Source organism: Bubalus bubalis, chromosome 15, assembly GCF_019923935.1.
Source record: "Bubalus bubalis isolate 160015118507 breed Murrah chromosome 15, NDDB_SH_1, whole genome shotgun sequence".
Lineage (NCBI taxonomy): Eukaryota > Metazoa > Chordata > Mammalia > Artiodactyla > Bovidae > Bubalus > Bubalus bubalis.
In genome coordinates this window covers 55,654,437-55,668,445 of record NC_059171.1, presented here as the reverse complement: position 1 = coordinate 55,668,445, position 14,009 = coordinate 55,654,437, and positions in this window count along the sequence as shown.

Genomic DNA, 14,009 nt, shown 5'->3' with positions numbered 1-14,009 from the left:
AAAATGCAGCTTGTAGCTCTTCCCCTTATATCTGAGCTTGTTGGAGAAGCCCAAGCCTCTCATGTTACTGATGAGGAAATTGAGTGTCTCCAGCCCACACAGTGAGAGGCAAGTATCAATACCCAGGTCCACTAACTCTCACCCCGGGACTCCTTCCAGCAGCACAGGAAATGGCCTGCCTTCCACCTCTATGTAAGCATTCACTAAGGATGACCCGGGGGAAAAGGAAAGGGCAGATATAGCCCAAGTAATAACTAACACTGTGTAATTTTAGATAATTTTCTTTAAGACTCACATCAATAATAGATGTAGGTAACAATAGCTAAATGGCTGTCTGAGGAGGCCTTACAAATAGCTGTGAAAAGAAGAGAAGCAAAAAGCAAAGGAGAAAAGAAAAGATACAAGCTTCTGAAGGCAGAGTTCCAAAGAATAGCAAGGAGAGATAAGAAAGCCCTCCTCAGCGATCAATGCAAAGAAATAGAGGAAAACAACAGAATGGGAATGACTAGAGATCTCTTCAAGAAAATTAGAGATACCAAGGGAACATTTCATGAAAAGATAGGCTTGATAAAGGACATAAATGGTATGGACCTAACAGAAGCAAAAGATATTAAGAAGAGGTGGCAAGAATATACAGAAGAACTATACAAAAAAGATCTTCACAACCAAGATAATCACGATGGTGTGATCACTGACCTAGAGCCAGACATCCTGGAATGTGAAGTCAAGTGGGCCTTAGAAAGCATCACTATGAACAAAGCTAGTGGAGGTGATGGAATTTCAGTTGAGCTATTTCAAATCCTGAAAGATGATGCTGTGAAAGTGCTGCACTCAATATGCCAGCAAATTTGGAAAAACTCAGCAGTGGCCACAGGACTGGAAAAGGTCAGTTTGCATTCCAATCCCAAAGAAAGGCAATGCCAAAGAATGCTCAAACTACCGCACAATTGCAGTCATCTCACACGCTAGTAAAGTAATGCTCAAAATTCTTCAAGCCAGGCTTCATCAGTACATGAACCGTGAACTTCCAGGTGTTCAAGCTGGTTTTAGAAAAGGCAGAGGAACCAGAGATCAAATTGCCAACATCTGCTGGATCATGGAAAAAGCAAGAGAGTTCCAGAAAAACATCTATTTCTGCTTTATTGACTATGCCAAAGCCTTTGACTGTGTGGATCACAATAAACTGTGGAAAATTCTGAAAGAGATGGGAATACCAGACCACCTGACCTGTCTCTTGAGAAACCTATATGCAAGTCAGGAAGCAACAGTTAGAACTGGACATGGAACAACAGACTGGTTCCAAATAGGAAAAGGAGTCCGTCAAGGCTGTATATTGTCACCCTGTTTATTTAACTTATATGCAGAGTACATCATGAGAAACACTGGGCTGGAAGAAGCACAAGCTGGAATCAAGACTGCCGGGAGAAATATCAATAACCTCAGATATGCAGATGACACCACCCTTATGGCAGAAAGTGAAGAGGAACTAAAAAGCCTCTTGATGAAAGTGAGAGAGGAGAGTGAAAAAGTTGGCTTAAAACTCAACATTCAGAAAACGAAGATCATGGCATCTGGTCCCATCACTTTATGGGAAATAGATGGGGAAACAGTGGAAACAGATGGGGAAACAGTGGAAACAGTGTCAGACTTTATTTTTTTGGGCTCCAAAATCACTGCAGATGGTGACTGTGGCCATGAAATTAAAAGATAATTACTCCTTGGAAGGAAAGTTATGACCAACCTAGATAGCATATTCAAAAGCAGAGACATTACTTTGCCAACAAAGGTCCATCTAGTCAAGGCTATGGTTTTTCCAGTAGTCATGTATGGATGTGAGAGTTGGACTGTGAAGAAAGCTGAGCGCTGAAGAATTGATGCTTTTGAACTGTGGTGTTGGAGAAGACTCTTGAGAGTCCCTTGGATTACAAGGAGATCCAACCAGTCCATTCTAAAGGAGATCATCCCTGGGTGTTCTTTGGAAGGAATGATGCTAAAGCTGAAACTCCAATACTTTGGCCACCTCATGCAAAGAGTTGACTCATTGGAAAAGACTCTGATGCTGTGAGGGATTGGGGGCAGGAGGAGAAGGGGACAACAGAGGATGAGATGGCTAGATGGCATCACCGACTCGATGGACGTGAGTTTGAGTGAATTCCGGGAGTTGGTGTTGGACAGGGAGGCCTGGTGAGCTGCAATTCATGGGGTTGCAAAGAGTCAGACACGACTGAGCAACTGAACTGAACTGAACGATAGCTGACATCATGAATCCTTGCTTATACATTTTGTACAGATTATCTCATTTAATTCCTACAAAAGCCCTATGATATGGGTGCTTTGATTGTCATTTCTATTTTATAGATGAGAAAACAGCTCAGTAACATCAAAAATATGCTGAAGAGGCCATAGCTGGAAAGTGACAGAGCAAGGGCTTGAATTAAGAAGTCATGAGGCTGTGTTCCTAACCACTGCCTTACGGTGGACAATCTTCTTACCTCCATTTCACAATTATGAACCTGAGGTCTGGCCCAATGTGGCAGAGTTCTTCGTTACAATTTCTAACAACCAATTCTGTCTCATTTAAGTGGAGAGAGAAAACTTATCAAAACTCACATCTCCAGGTTCCAAGAACATTGCATCCTTTGAGGTTCCCCAGGGAGCTTCCTGGAACCCACCTGTGGGTCACTATCTCCTGCGTAGAGCAATAACTCCATCTCCTCTATCTAAGCAGATTAATTACTCCAGCCCAAATCCATAACACCCCCATCACCAAATACACACACACTATTTTTTTTTTTTTGGCCTCTTCACCCAGTGGAAGAGGGTCATAATCCAGGTGTAAGTCTCAGCTTTGAGTAGAGTGGAACCACTTCTGCCTCACCTGGAGGAAGTGTACTCATCTTGTTAAGGCCTCTAAGCAAAGCCCAGTACTGTGGAATCAGAAAACAGAATGGTTTTCAGTGATCAGGTCATCGCATTCTCCTGTCCACCCTTCACAGGTGGGGGCACCACGTGTTGATTGCTGGCTCAGCACAGTCCATACACCATAACTCATTAGGTTGAATGTTATGAATTCACCATATTTGTAGGTCAAAAATGGTTGCTTACTGGCAAGGTCATTTGATTCAGTTTAAGAGCAAGATTTCTTTTTTCTACTTGTTCTGTTACTAGAACTGTCTTCAGTAGATTCTTCTGTGAGGGCAGCTGCTCCTGAGAAGTGGGCAACATGGTAAAATTGGTGAGGCTCGTGGCTCAGATGATAAAGAATCTGCCTACAACGTAGGAGACCAGGGTTCGATCCGTGTCCGGAAGATGCCCTGGAGAAGGGAATGGCAATCCACTCCAGTATTCTTGCCTGGAAAATTCCATGACAGAGGAACCTGGTGGGCTCTATGGGGTCACAAAGAGTCAGACACAACTGATCGATGAGCACTTTCCCTTTCATTTTCATGGACACGAGCTCATTGTCTTGTCTTCTGCTCAGAAGTGCGTGCTTTGGTGAGAAGTAATTGTATGTGACTGTGAGAGACTGTCATGATTAATAAGGTGTCCATAAGACTGTGTTGGTCATGGAGGAAGAAGCGTGGTAGGAAGAAGAGCATTTGCAATCCAAATCCACAATGAGTGTTTATTCCAGTAAGGATGAATTGCTACTTCTTTGATTATGGAAAAGATCTAATGTAATTAACCAGCTACCAGGAGGCTGGCTGCTCCTCCTGGGAATGGCACTGTATTCACACTCAGGGTTAATCAGTACTGCTGACAGGCTGGTTACTCAGCCAGGTGAGGACATGCCCTGTGATTTTGAGCCCATGCTTAGCTTCCTGTGCACCCTTCATGGCCACTTACTTCATGAACCTGTTGAGTGAGCATAGCTGTTGACTTATCCAGAAAATAGGTCATCACATCCACCTTAGTAAAGAAAGCTTCGTCCATCATGAGGGACTTCCAGTGAGTACTTACATGGTACTCTGTGCCTGTTCTTGCCAATCCATAGTCTTTCCCTAATTTGGTCACCAACTCTTAAATTTTACTCTTTTCCATTTCCTTAAAACTGTTAGTTGCTCAGTTGTGTCCAGCGCTTTGTGACCCCATGGACTGTAGCTTGCCAGGCTCTTCTATCCATGGGATTCTCCAGGCAAGAATACTGGAGTGGGTTGCCATGCCCTCCTCCAGGGGATCTTCCTGACCCAGGTCAAACTCAGGTCTCCCACATTGCAGGCAGATTCTTTACTGTCTGAGCCATCAGGGAAGCCCATTCCTTACCCTATGGCTAAACCATATGGCCAAACAATGAAGCACTGCCTGTAGAGACTGACCTCAGCTTCTGTCTCCTTCCAGGTGAAGTAGAGAATGGAAAAAGTCAAAGTTACAGCAACTGGGAAGATTTCTTAGCCATCCTTCTAGGCCACCCCTGAGTCAGGTGTAACTCTTCAGCTGTCTGTTTCTGGCTGACACCAGCATGTTGTCAGGAGAATGCTCGCGAGGCCCAGATGTAGGTTGAAGGAAGGCTTATAATATTGGAGGAGGATTCAGACTGGGAGCCTGAGCCATCTGCTCACACAATTTTCTGGTGCCTCCGGGATCCATTCAACCTGAATTATGGGTGTGTCTGGGAATACCTGATTTTATGGCCTGGAGAATGAGATAAAACCCACTTCATGATGTGCTGTTCAGGTTTACCTGGTGTCTTAGGCTGAGATTTTTCAACACCCATAAGAGTCCAGAAGCAATACCTGTTTCTCAGAAGAAAAACCATTCCTGCCAAATGACTGTGGCTCTGCTTCTTGCACCCAGAGGCCTCTACCGTGATGCTCTGTGGAGCTTAGCATCCCTACCTACTGTAGACACGCTGGGACCATTGTGTCTGCCGTCACAAGGCTCACTGGGCAGGGCTGTGTCTGCGCTGGTCCAGGCGGAGAATGGGTGAGCCCTGCTTACCACTAGTAGCCTTTCAAGGGACGTGGTCCATGAGGGGAACCGCACTACCAGCTGTTACCTCTAGACTCCAGAGAAGTTCCCGAGGTGTTGTGCTGCTTTCTCAGGGGCTACAGGGGACAACAATCAGTTCTTCACTTTAAGAAAATAGGCTGCCTTCCTCACAGACCACTAGAAACTGTCCTGGTATGGCCTTCATTTTCATGGGGTGTATTTGATAACTTTGGCTTATCTAACTTACCCAGATATCTTGGCACCTGCTGTTTACTGCTCTCCAAGTTGTATTACTGTGGTGTTCTTAGAGGAGTAGACCAGTGGGAATAAAAGATGATCGATAACCCTTTGGCATGGAGGCTTGTAGCAAGGAAATGAAATGTATTGCTGGCCCACCAGGCAAAGCCAAATTTCAGATGTCTCTACTGATTGAAGTAACGAAAAAGCATTGTTTTTTTAGATTATTACCTGCATAGAAAGTACCAGAGGCTCTGTTGACTGTAGGGGGGAGACCACTTCTCCCTCTATGGAATAACAATCACTTTATTAACCTTGTGATGAGCCACCATAGGTCATTCTCCAAAAGCCGTCTATCCTCAGCATCACCCTGAAGTCTGCTGCTTGTAACCACTTTCAGTTCAACTCCTTTACCCATAAGCATCCTTAGTCAGAAGCAACAGACACTGGCTCTGGCTGATGTATGTACTTGACGACCCCCTACTCTCTGGTCAAAGAACTTATCTCTGCACTTCTCCCAAAGATAATGCACAGTTTGGGATTTACTGTTTGCTAGCGGCAGTCAGTAGGAGCCTGTCAGGCTACAATCCATGGGGTTGCAAAAGAGTCAGACACGACTGAGGGACTAAACAGCAACAACTACAACAAGGGCCCATCATGATGTTTCAGGGATTTCCATCCAATTCATTGACCCAGTAGCCTTTGCTCCTCTCCTACAGAAGAGCCAATGTGAGGAGTCTAGGAATTGTGGAGCTGACAGACTTAACAAAAGGTAGGGATGGGGCGGGATAAGGTTTTACTGAGTCTCCTGGGAGAGGATTTTGGTCGGAACTCTTATTTCCTACCTCACTCTCTGAAATCTCCCTCTCTGACTACTGCAGGGGTCCCCAACCTCCAGGGTCTAAGGCCTGGTGATGTGAGGTAGAACTGAGGTAACTGTAATAGAAATAAAGTGCACAATAAATGTAGGGTGCCTGAATCATCCCCAAAACATCCTCCCACTCCCTGGTCCATGGAAAAATTGTCTTCCACTAAACTGGTCCCTGGTGCCAAAACAGTTGGGGACTGCTGGCCTAGAGTGATATTTCAGATCTCCAGGAGTAGGTGTTTTCTAGAACCACCGTCAACCCAGCCTACAGAAAATGGCGACCTAGTGCCGTCCAGGTACCTTCTAGTCTAGTACCTGCATGTAGTCGTGTCTGACTCTTTTGCGACCCCATGGACTGTAGCCCGCCAGGCTCCTCTGTTCATGGGATTTCCCAGGCAAGAATCCTCGAGTGGGTTGCCATTTCCTTCTCCAGGGAATCTTCCCAACCTAGGAATTGAACCCATGTCTCCTACATTGGCAGGCAGATTCTTGACCACTGTGCCATCTGGGAAGCCCATAAATACTGTTGGCCATCACTTAACCCATGCATCTCTCAGTGCTTTGATGAAGGGACACTTTTCTTGGGGCCTTCTTTGGTACATCTGAGGAAATACATTTCACTTATGATAAACCTGCTTGTATTAATAACAGTCCTCTTCCTCCAAACTTGAAGCCTCTGGATCTATTCCTTCAACTATAACCACAAAATCTGAATATCGAAATCTCATTCAGCAGGTACTGTTAGTGAGTACAGACTTCAGTTGACTAAATAAATAAATAACTGACACTGTTCCCAGCTGCCTGAGTTAAGTCAGTGAACCCAGACTCTCCTGTGTCAACTAAATTTAGTTCGGTCTGCAGATATGTATTAATACTCCTCTCCCTGGTGTGGATCTTTGTGGAAGGTTCAGGGGAGCCAGAGGATCCTAGTGGGTCCTCCCCAGGTCCCCATTTCAACCCCTAGGTGTTTACTCTTTGCTTATCAATGCTCTAAATTCTGCAAAAAATACCTACTAAAGCTGTGAATTCACTGTAGTTCTTTAGCATTCAGGATCCAACTTTGAATCTGGCTGTTGGTTGGCTTCTTTAGACTTATCTGCAAGTAATAAGAGTTTATTAACAGACAAGTCCCATGTTTTTCTGACTCTGCTTTGGGGCAAGAATGTACATATGTGAGCCCTACCCTTAGATCTGTAGTTCCTTGTGGCCTTCCTACCATTGTTTGGCAGGAGTCGCATGTCCCCCAGAAGCCTGTTGTGAAGGGACACGTCATTTGGAGGGCCACAGGTCACATGAAGCACTTTGCCACCATGCGTTAGACCAGACAGAGTCCCATTCTTACCTGCACTGTTTTCTGCTTTTGCCACAACTTAGCCTGATAACCAAACCCAGATTTCCCTCATTACCTTGAGCTCTGTTTCCTATAACCACCTCTGGTTTCAATTTCTCCATCTTTGCACAGTCTTAATGGTAAGCAGCAGAAACTTACTGGGGTTGATTTAAGCAGAAAAGAAACTGATTAAGAAAAGATATTGAGGGGGTTTCCCTGGTGGCTCAGTGGTAAAGAATCTGCCTGCCAATGTAGGAGACATGGGTTCGGGTCTGGGAAGATCTCCCATGCCACAGCAACTAAGCCTGTACGCCGCAACTACTGAGCCTGTGCTCTAGAGCCCAAGGGCCGCAATTGCTGAGTGTACGATCTGCAACTGCTGAAGCCCATGGGCCGAGGGCCAGTGCTCTGCAACAAGACGAGCCAGTGCGACGAGAAACCTGCATACTGCAACAGGAGAGTATCCTCCACTCATGGCAACTAGAAAAAAGCAACGAAGACCCAGCACAGCCAATAAATAAGTCATATATATATATATATGGGCTTCTCTGGGGGGTCAGACAGTATAGAATCTGTCTTCAGTGCAGGAGACCCGGGCTGGATCCCTGAGTGTGGAAGATCCCTTGGAGAAGGGAAAGGCTACCCACCCCAGTATTCTTGCCTGGAGAATTCCGTGGACAGAGGAGCCTGCGGGCTATAGTCCATGGGGTCCATGGGGTCACAAAGAGTTGAACACGACTAACATATATATATTTTTTAAAAAGATATTGGGAATCCCAGAGAATCTAGAGGGATGAAAGAAGGCATAATACCACCAGATTACCTTACAGGATCTATCCGATGAAGACCCCAGAGTTCTCATCTCCTAATACCATCTTTTGCAACTCCCATCCCTGACACCACTGGCTGCAGATGTAAGAATCAGCAGTGTTGCATCTGCATTCTCAGGAGCTCCACTTGCTGCAGTTGCCCCTGTGCCAGAGAACACATGTCTACCTCCTGATATGAGGCACCACGGAGGATACGATACCTCCGAAGATTCCTTCCCAAAGATGCAGGACCTCATTCTAATCGTGAGGAAACATCAGACAGAGCCAACTGAGGATGGTTCTACAAGATAACTGACCAGTACTCTTCAAAATTGTCAAGATCATGAAGGACAAGGAAAGACTTGAGAAACCATCACCGATTGGAAGAGATAAGGAGATGTGACAACTAAATGCACATGACATGCTGGGACTGAGACCCTGGACAGAAAAAGGACATTGGTGAAATCCAAATAAAATCTTCAATTTAGCTAGTAGAATTATGGTGTTGTTGAGTCACTAAGTCGTGTCTGACTGTTTGGCGACCCTGTGGACTGTAGTCCACCAGGCTCCTCCGTCCATGGGATTTCCCAGGCAACAATATTGGAGTGGGTTGCCAGGCCGTCCTCCAGGGGATCTTCCAACTCAGGGATCAAACCCATGTCTCCTGCACTGGCAGGCGGATGGATTCTTTACTGCTGAGCCACCAGGGAAGCCCTCAGTAGAATTATACTAATGTTAATTTCTCAGATTTGATCATTGCAGTATGGTTCTGTAAGATGAGGAAGCTGTATGAAGAGCGTATAGGAACTCTCTTATTTTAGCAACTCATCTGTAGTCCATCTAAAATCATCTCAAAGTCATCAACAAACGTTAAAACCAAAAGACAATATTATGCTGTATAACCAATGGCACATTTGAATGGAGGGAACATGCTCTATTTTCTCCTCTTAGCTGCTGACTCCTTGAGTTAATATGTCAGGGTTACTACATACCAGGGATCAGCAGACAGAGGAGGAAGCAAGCAGCAGGGGAGGGAGAGAGAAGTGGGAGAGAGTAGGTGGGGAAACCCCATGACAAACTCATGGGGAAGGTATTTTTAAGCAGGCATTTGAGATGCTTTAAATTCTGCCTCCCAGAATGACTATTTGCATATGATACTGGCTTTGGAGATCTTGATTTATCACTCCGGGATGAGGAAGAGGAATACTCCTTGGAGTGGTAGCCAGTCTTGGGCATCTGAGCTAGTCTCTTATTTAGAAGCTTTGCTTCTACTGACAGCAGTGCTCCAGTAGAAATCTCAGTGATGGCGGGAATGTTCTGTGTCTGTGCCGCCCTGTTCTGCCTGTTGCCACTAGCCATGTGCAGCCATGAAGCACTTGAAATATGGCTCATGAAATGCAGGGACATGTTTCCATGTAGACAGCCACCCACAGTGACTAATGGCTCCCATGTTGGACGGGGCAGCTCTAGTAACTAACCAGCTTGTCTTTTTTCCTGTTGATCATGACATGGTTCAGGCAAAGAGATGTAATTTTAGAGATGTGTATGTATGTGTGTAATCAACTACCCGAACCACAGAGACGTAGTGAAATAAGGACTAGCCAATGAATCATTTTATAATTGGTTAAGCTGGTAAATCACAGAATTTCATAGCTACAAGAGAACTTAGAGCTTGTCCTTTCCAACAGCTTCATCCAGGATCAAGAGTGAGATAAGAACAAAGGCAGGATTAGAACCAGGTTTCCCCAAACCTGTTCTGGGGTTGTGCATGCTTGCATGTGGCTTCACACACGTAGAACTAAAGATGGCACTCGCAACCTCATTCACACTGAACTTGCATCCATACCGCTGAGCTAGGTGCCCCACTGTGCTCTTCCCTCCCCACCTCGACCCTCCCCAGCCCCCACCGTTGAGCTTCCTGAAAATACACCAAATGGGATGCTTGATGAACAATTTATTTTTAACAAAAAGTGACAAAGCCACTGTCTTTCAGCCACACGGTCAGTCTTCTGGCCCCAAGGGAAGAGGAGAACTGAATAATAAATCCTCTAGAGGACCCAGGATCAGGGACCCGAGAGATCTCTCATAAATTGCCTCTCCATTACAATTTGAATGTATACACAGTGGAGAACTCTAAATAGGATGACGGAGAGCCTAATTCATTTTATAAACATTACTTTAAATTTTTTTGTGTACCTGAGCCATGAAATTAATTATGACTATGATGAAATATAGTCATCTTCAAACAGCTGAAGTTATTTGGGGGCTTCCCTGGTAGCCTACATGGTAAAGGATCTGCCTGCAATTCAGGAGACCCAGGTTCGATCTCTGGGTCAGGAAGATCCCCTGGAGAAGAAAATGGCAACCCACTCCAGTATTCTTGCCTGGAGAATCCCATGGACAGAGGAGCCTGGCAGGCTACAGTCCATGAGGTCACAAAGAGTTGGACACAACTGAGCAGCTAACACTTTCACTTTCATGATGAAATATGATGGTGGTGGTTTAGTTGCTAAGTTGTGTCCAATTATATGAAATATAGTCATCACCAAACAGCTGGGGTTATATGGGGGCTTCCCTGGTAGCTCACATGCTAAAGAATCTTCCTGCAATGCAGGAGACCAGGTTCGATCCCTGGGTTGGGAAGATCCCCTGGAGAAGGAAATGGCAACCCACTTCAGTTTTCTTGCCTGGAGAATCCCATGGACTGAGGAGCCTGGAGGGGTGGGGAGGGGGGCTACAGTTCATAAGGTTGAAAAAATTGGATATGACTGAATTGACTTAGCACACACCCACGCATGATGAAATAGGGGGGAAAAAGGAGTTGTTTAAAACTGTAATGAATATGACCTGAGCTACGTTCTTCAGCAGTTTACTTTCCAAAGATGAATACAGCAGAAGATTCCATAAATGTCAAGCCTTATGAAAAGGCAGGAGATGGCAAACCACAGTAAACTGTGTAATTCAGCAGAAAATGTCTGTGAGAGTCTCATTGTCAAGGATGCCTCTTTGTTCTAAAACAACCAACACAGTTTAAGTCCTTGAGTGGTACAGATTGGGAAAACCCACCCTCAAATGGAACTATGAAATTGCAAAGATCAGTAACGACTTCTCAACAAGATTGTGTGTGATGGAGTCTGGTGTGGAGATATTCTAGACATTGTTTTTTTCTGGTGTGAATATGGGGTTTTTGAAAAGGCCCATTTCTTACAGCTTTTCTCCTGAAATGTAAAGAGCAAAGCTTCCACCTGATTACCGAGGGAGACCATTCTAAGAACTTTCACGTTTGCTGTGATTTCATTTGAGTAAGAGCGCACTCTGGGGAAGTTCCAGATTCACTTATTGACATTGAATGTTCCTTTCTTTTGTTCAGGGTCTTTTCTGAGCGGGACCTGAAGCCTATGGCAACTGACACATCTAGCCTGTGAATTAATTTCTGCTGACTGTAAACACACACAAAATCAAAGTGACATCCCAAGCTCCTCTCCAGCTTCAGGATGCCTGAGGAGGATGGCGCTTTGTCAATAATCTATACGCACATCAGTTATCACGGGCCCTGCATGAATAATTAAAGATCTGGGGAGAGCAGCAACTAATATTTACCAAATGTTTTTCTATCTGACGGGAACTTTTCAACCATTATCTCTTACAGTCCTTTGAGATAGATGGTATTATTATTTTCATTGATGAAGAACTTGAGGCAAAAAGAAGTAACTTGCTCCAGGGCATGAAGCAACCAGGTGATGGTCAAGATCTGCATCCAGATACCTGGCTCAGGGGCTTCCCAGGTGTCGCAGTGGTAAAGAACCTTCCTGCTAATGCAGGAGATGCAAGAGACACGGGTTCCATCCCTGGGTCGGGAAGATTCCCCTGGAGAAGGGCATGGCAGCTCCATCCAGTATTCTTGCCTGGAGAATCCCATGGACAGAGGAGCCTGGTGGGCTAAGGTCCCTGGGGTTGCAAAGAGTCAGACACAGCTTAGTGACTAAGCACACAGCACCTATCTGGCTCAGACCCTGAACCTCTTAACACCTCTTTTAGTCTGCTGTCTTTTGAAGGAAAGAGGAGTAGAGAGAGACCCAGACCAATCAGACTCCCCTGCTTTGTGATAGATGATTTCTGATCTGGGCTCCACGCCCTAATCTCCCAGATGACAAATATGTTTGCAGAAAGTTGATGGGGATATTTGCTTTCAACAGTTTTCACTCCTTATTTCACCTCCTTCCTGTCACCCCCATCTTCATCCCTGACCCCTACTCTGTGGTCTCAGTTCTTCCTGGCCCTTCTGTGCTGTGCTGTGCTGTGCTGTGCTTAGTTACTCAGTCATGTCCAACTCTTTGCAACCCCATGGACTGTAGCCCGGAAGGCTCCTGTGTCCATGGGATTCTCCAGGAAAGAATACTGGAGTGAGTTGCCATACCCTTCCTTCAGGGGACCTTCCCAACCCAGGGATTGAACCGAGGTCTCCCACGTTGCAGGCAGATTCTTTACCAGCTGAGCCACCAGGGAAGCCCTGGATTCAGTGTATAAAGTGAGTGCTAACTGACTCAAGTTTTCTCTTTTAAGGTTACTGTAGGTCCTCTGAGGCCAGGCTACCTTTACTCCCCCTCCCCAACCTGTGTGTCTTGGTTGTGGGGTGGGGGGGCTTTGTTGCTGCAATGCTTTCCCCTGGGCTGGACTCCCACAAAAGTGCTCACCCTGTGAGGTCAGGCCAGGAAGGTGGTGAGACGTGGGCAGCTCTGGTCATCCGTGATTACAGTTTCCTTGGGAAAGCCAAACCTTTGCGTTACTACACTTTTACTCTTTGAAGTATCCAAGAATGATTGATTTTATTTTATTTTTCTTCCAGTTGTATTGATGTAACTGACATGGTGCTGTAAGTTTAGTGAACATCCCATCATCTCAAATAGAAACAACATGAAAGACACAGAAAAAAATATATATAGTTTTTCCTTGAAATGAGAACTCTTCAGGTTTTCTCTCTTGGCCACTTTCCCATGTAACACACATAGCAGTGTTGGTTGTCTTTATAACGCTGCACATTAACATCTCTAGAATTTATACCTGGGAGTTGGTGCCTTTTGACTGCTATCATCCAGGTTCCCATCCTCCACCCCTACCTCTGGTAACCACAGATCTGATCTTTTTTTTCTATGCATTTGTGTGTTTTTGAAGCGTAATTGACCTGCCACACTACATTAGCCCTGGATGCACAACACGGCAATCTGATATTTCTCTGCACTTCAGAATGAGCCCCATGGTAAGTCTAGCTGTTGTGTCATCACACAAAGATACAATGTCATTGTTGACTATAACCCCACACTGTACAGTTCATACTCATGACTCGTTTGTTTTCTAACTGAAAGTCTGCACCTCTTAATATCTCTGACCTGTTTCTCTCATACACCTACCCCTCTCCCTCTGGCAATCGCTTGTTTGTTCTCTGTATGGATAACTCTTTCTGTTCAGTCATGTTTGTTCATTTGTTTTCTTTTTTAGATTCCACATTTAAGTGCAAAAATACAGTATTTATTTTTCTCTGTCTGACTTATTACACTTAGCATAATACCCTCAAAGTCCATCCATGTTGTCACAAAGGGCAGCATTTCATTCTTTTTATGGCTGAGTGATGAAAGTGAAAGTGGAGAGTGAAAAAGTTGGCTTAAAGCTCAACATTTAGAAAACGAAGATCATGGCATCTGGTCCCATCACTTCATGGGAAATAGATGGGGAAACAGTGGAAACAGTGTCAGACTTTATTTTTTTGGCCTCCAAAATCACTGCAGGTGGTGACTGCAGCCATGAAGTTAAAAGACGCTTGCTCCTTGGAAGGAAGGTT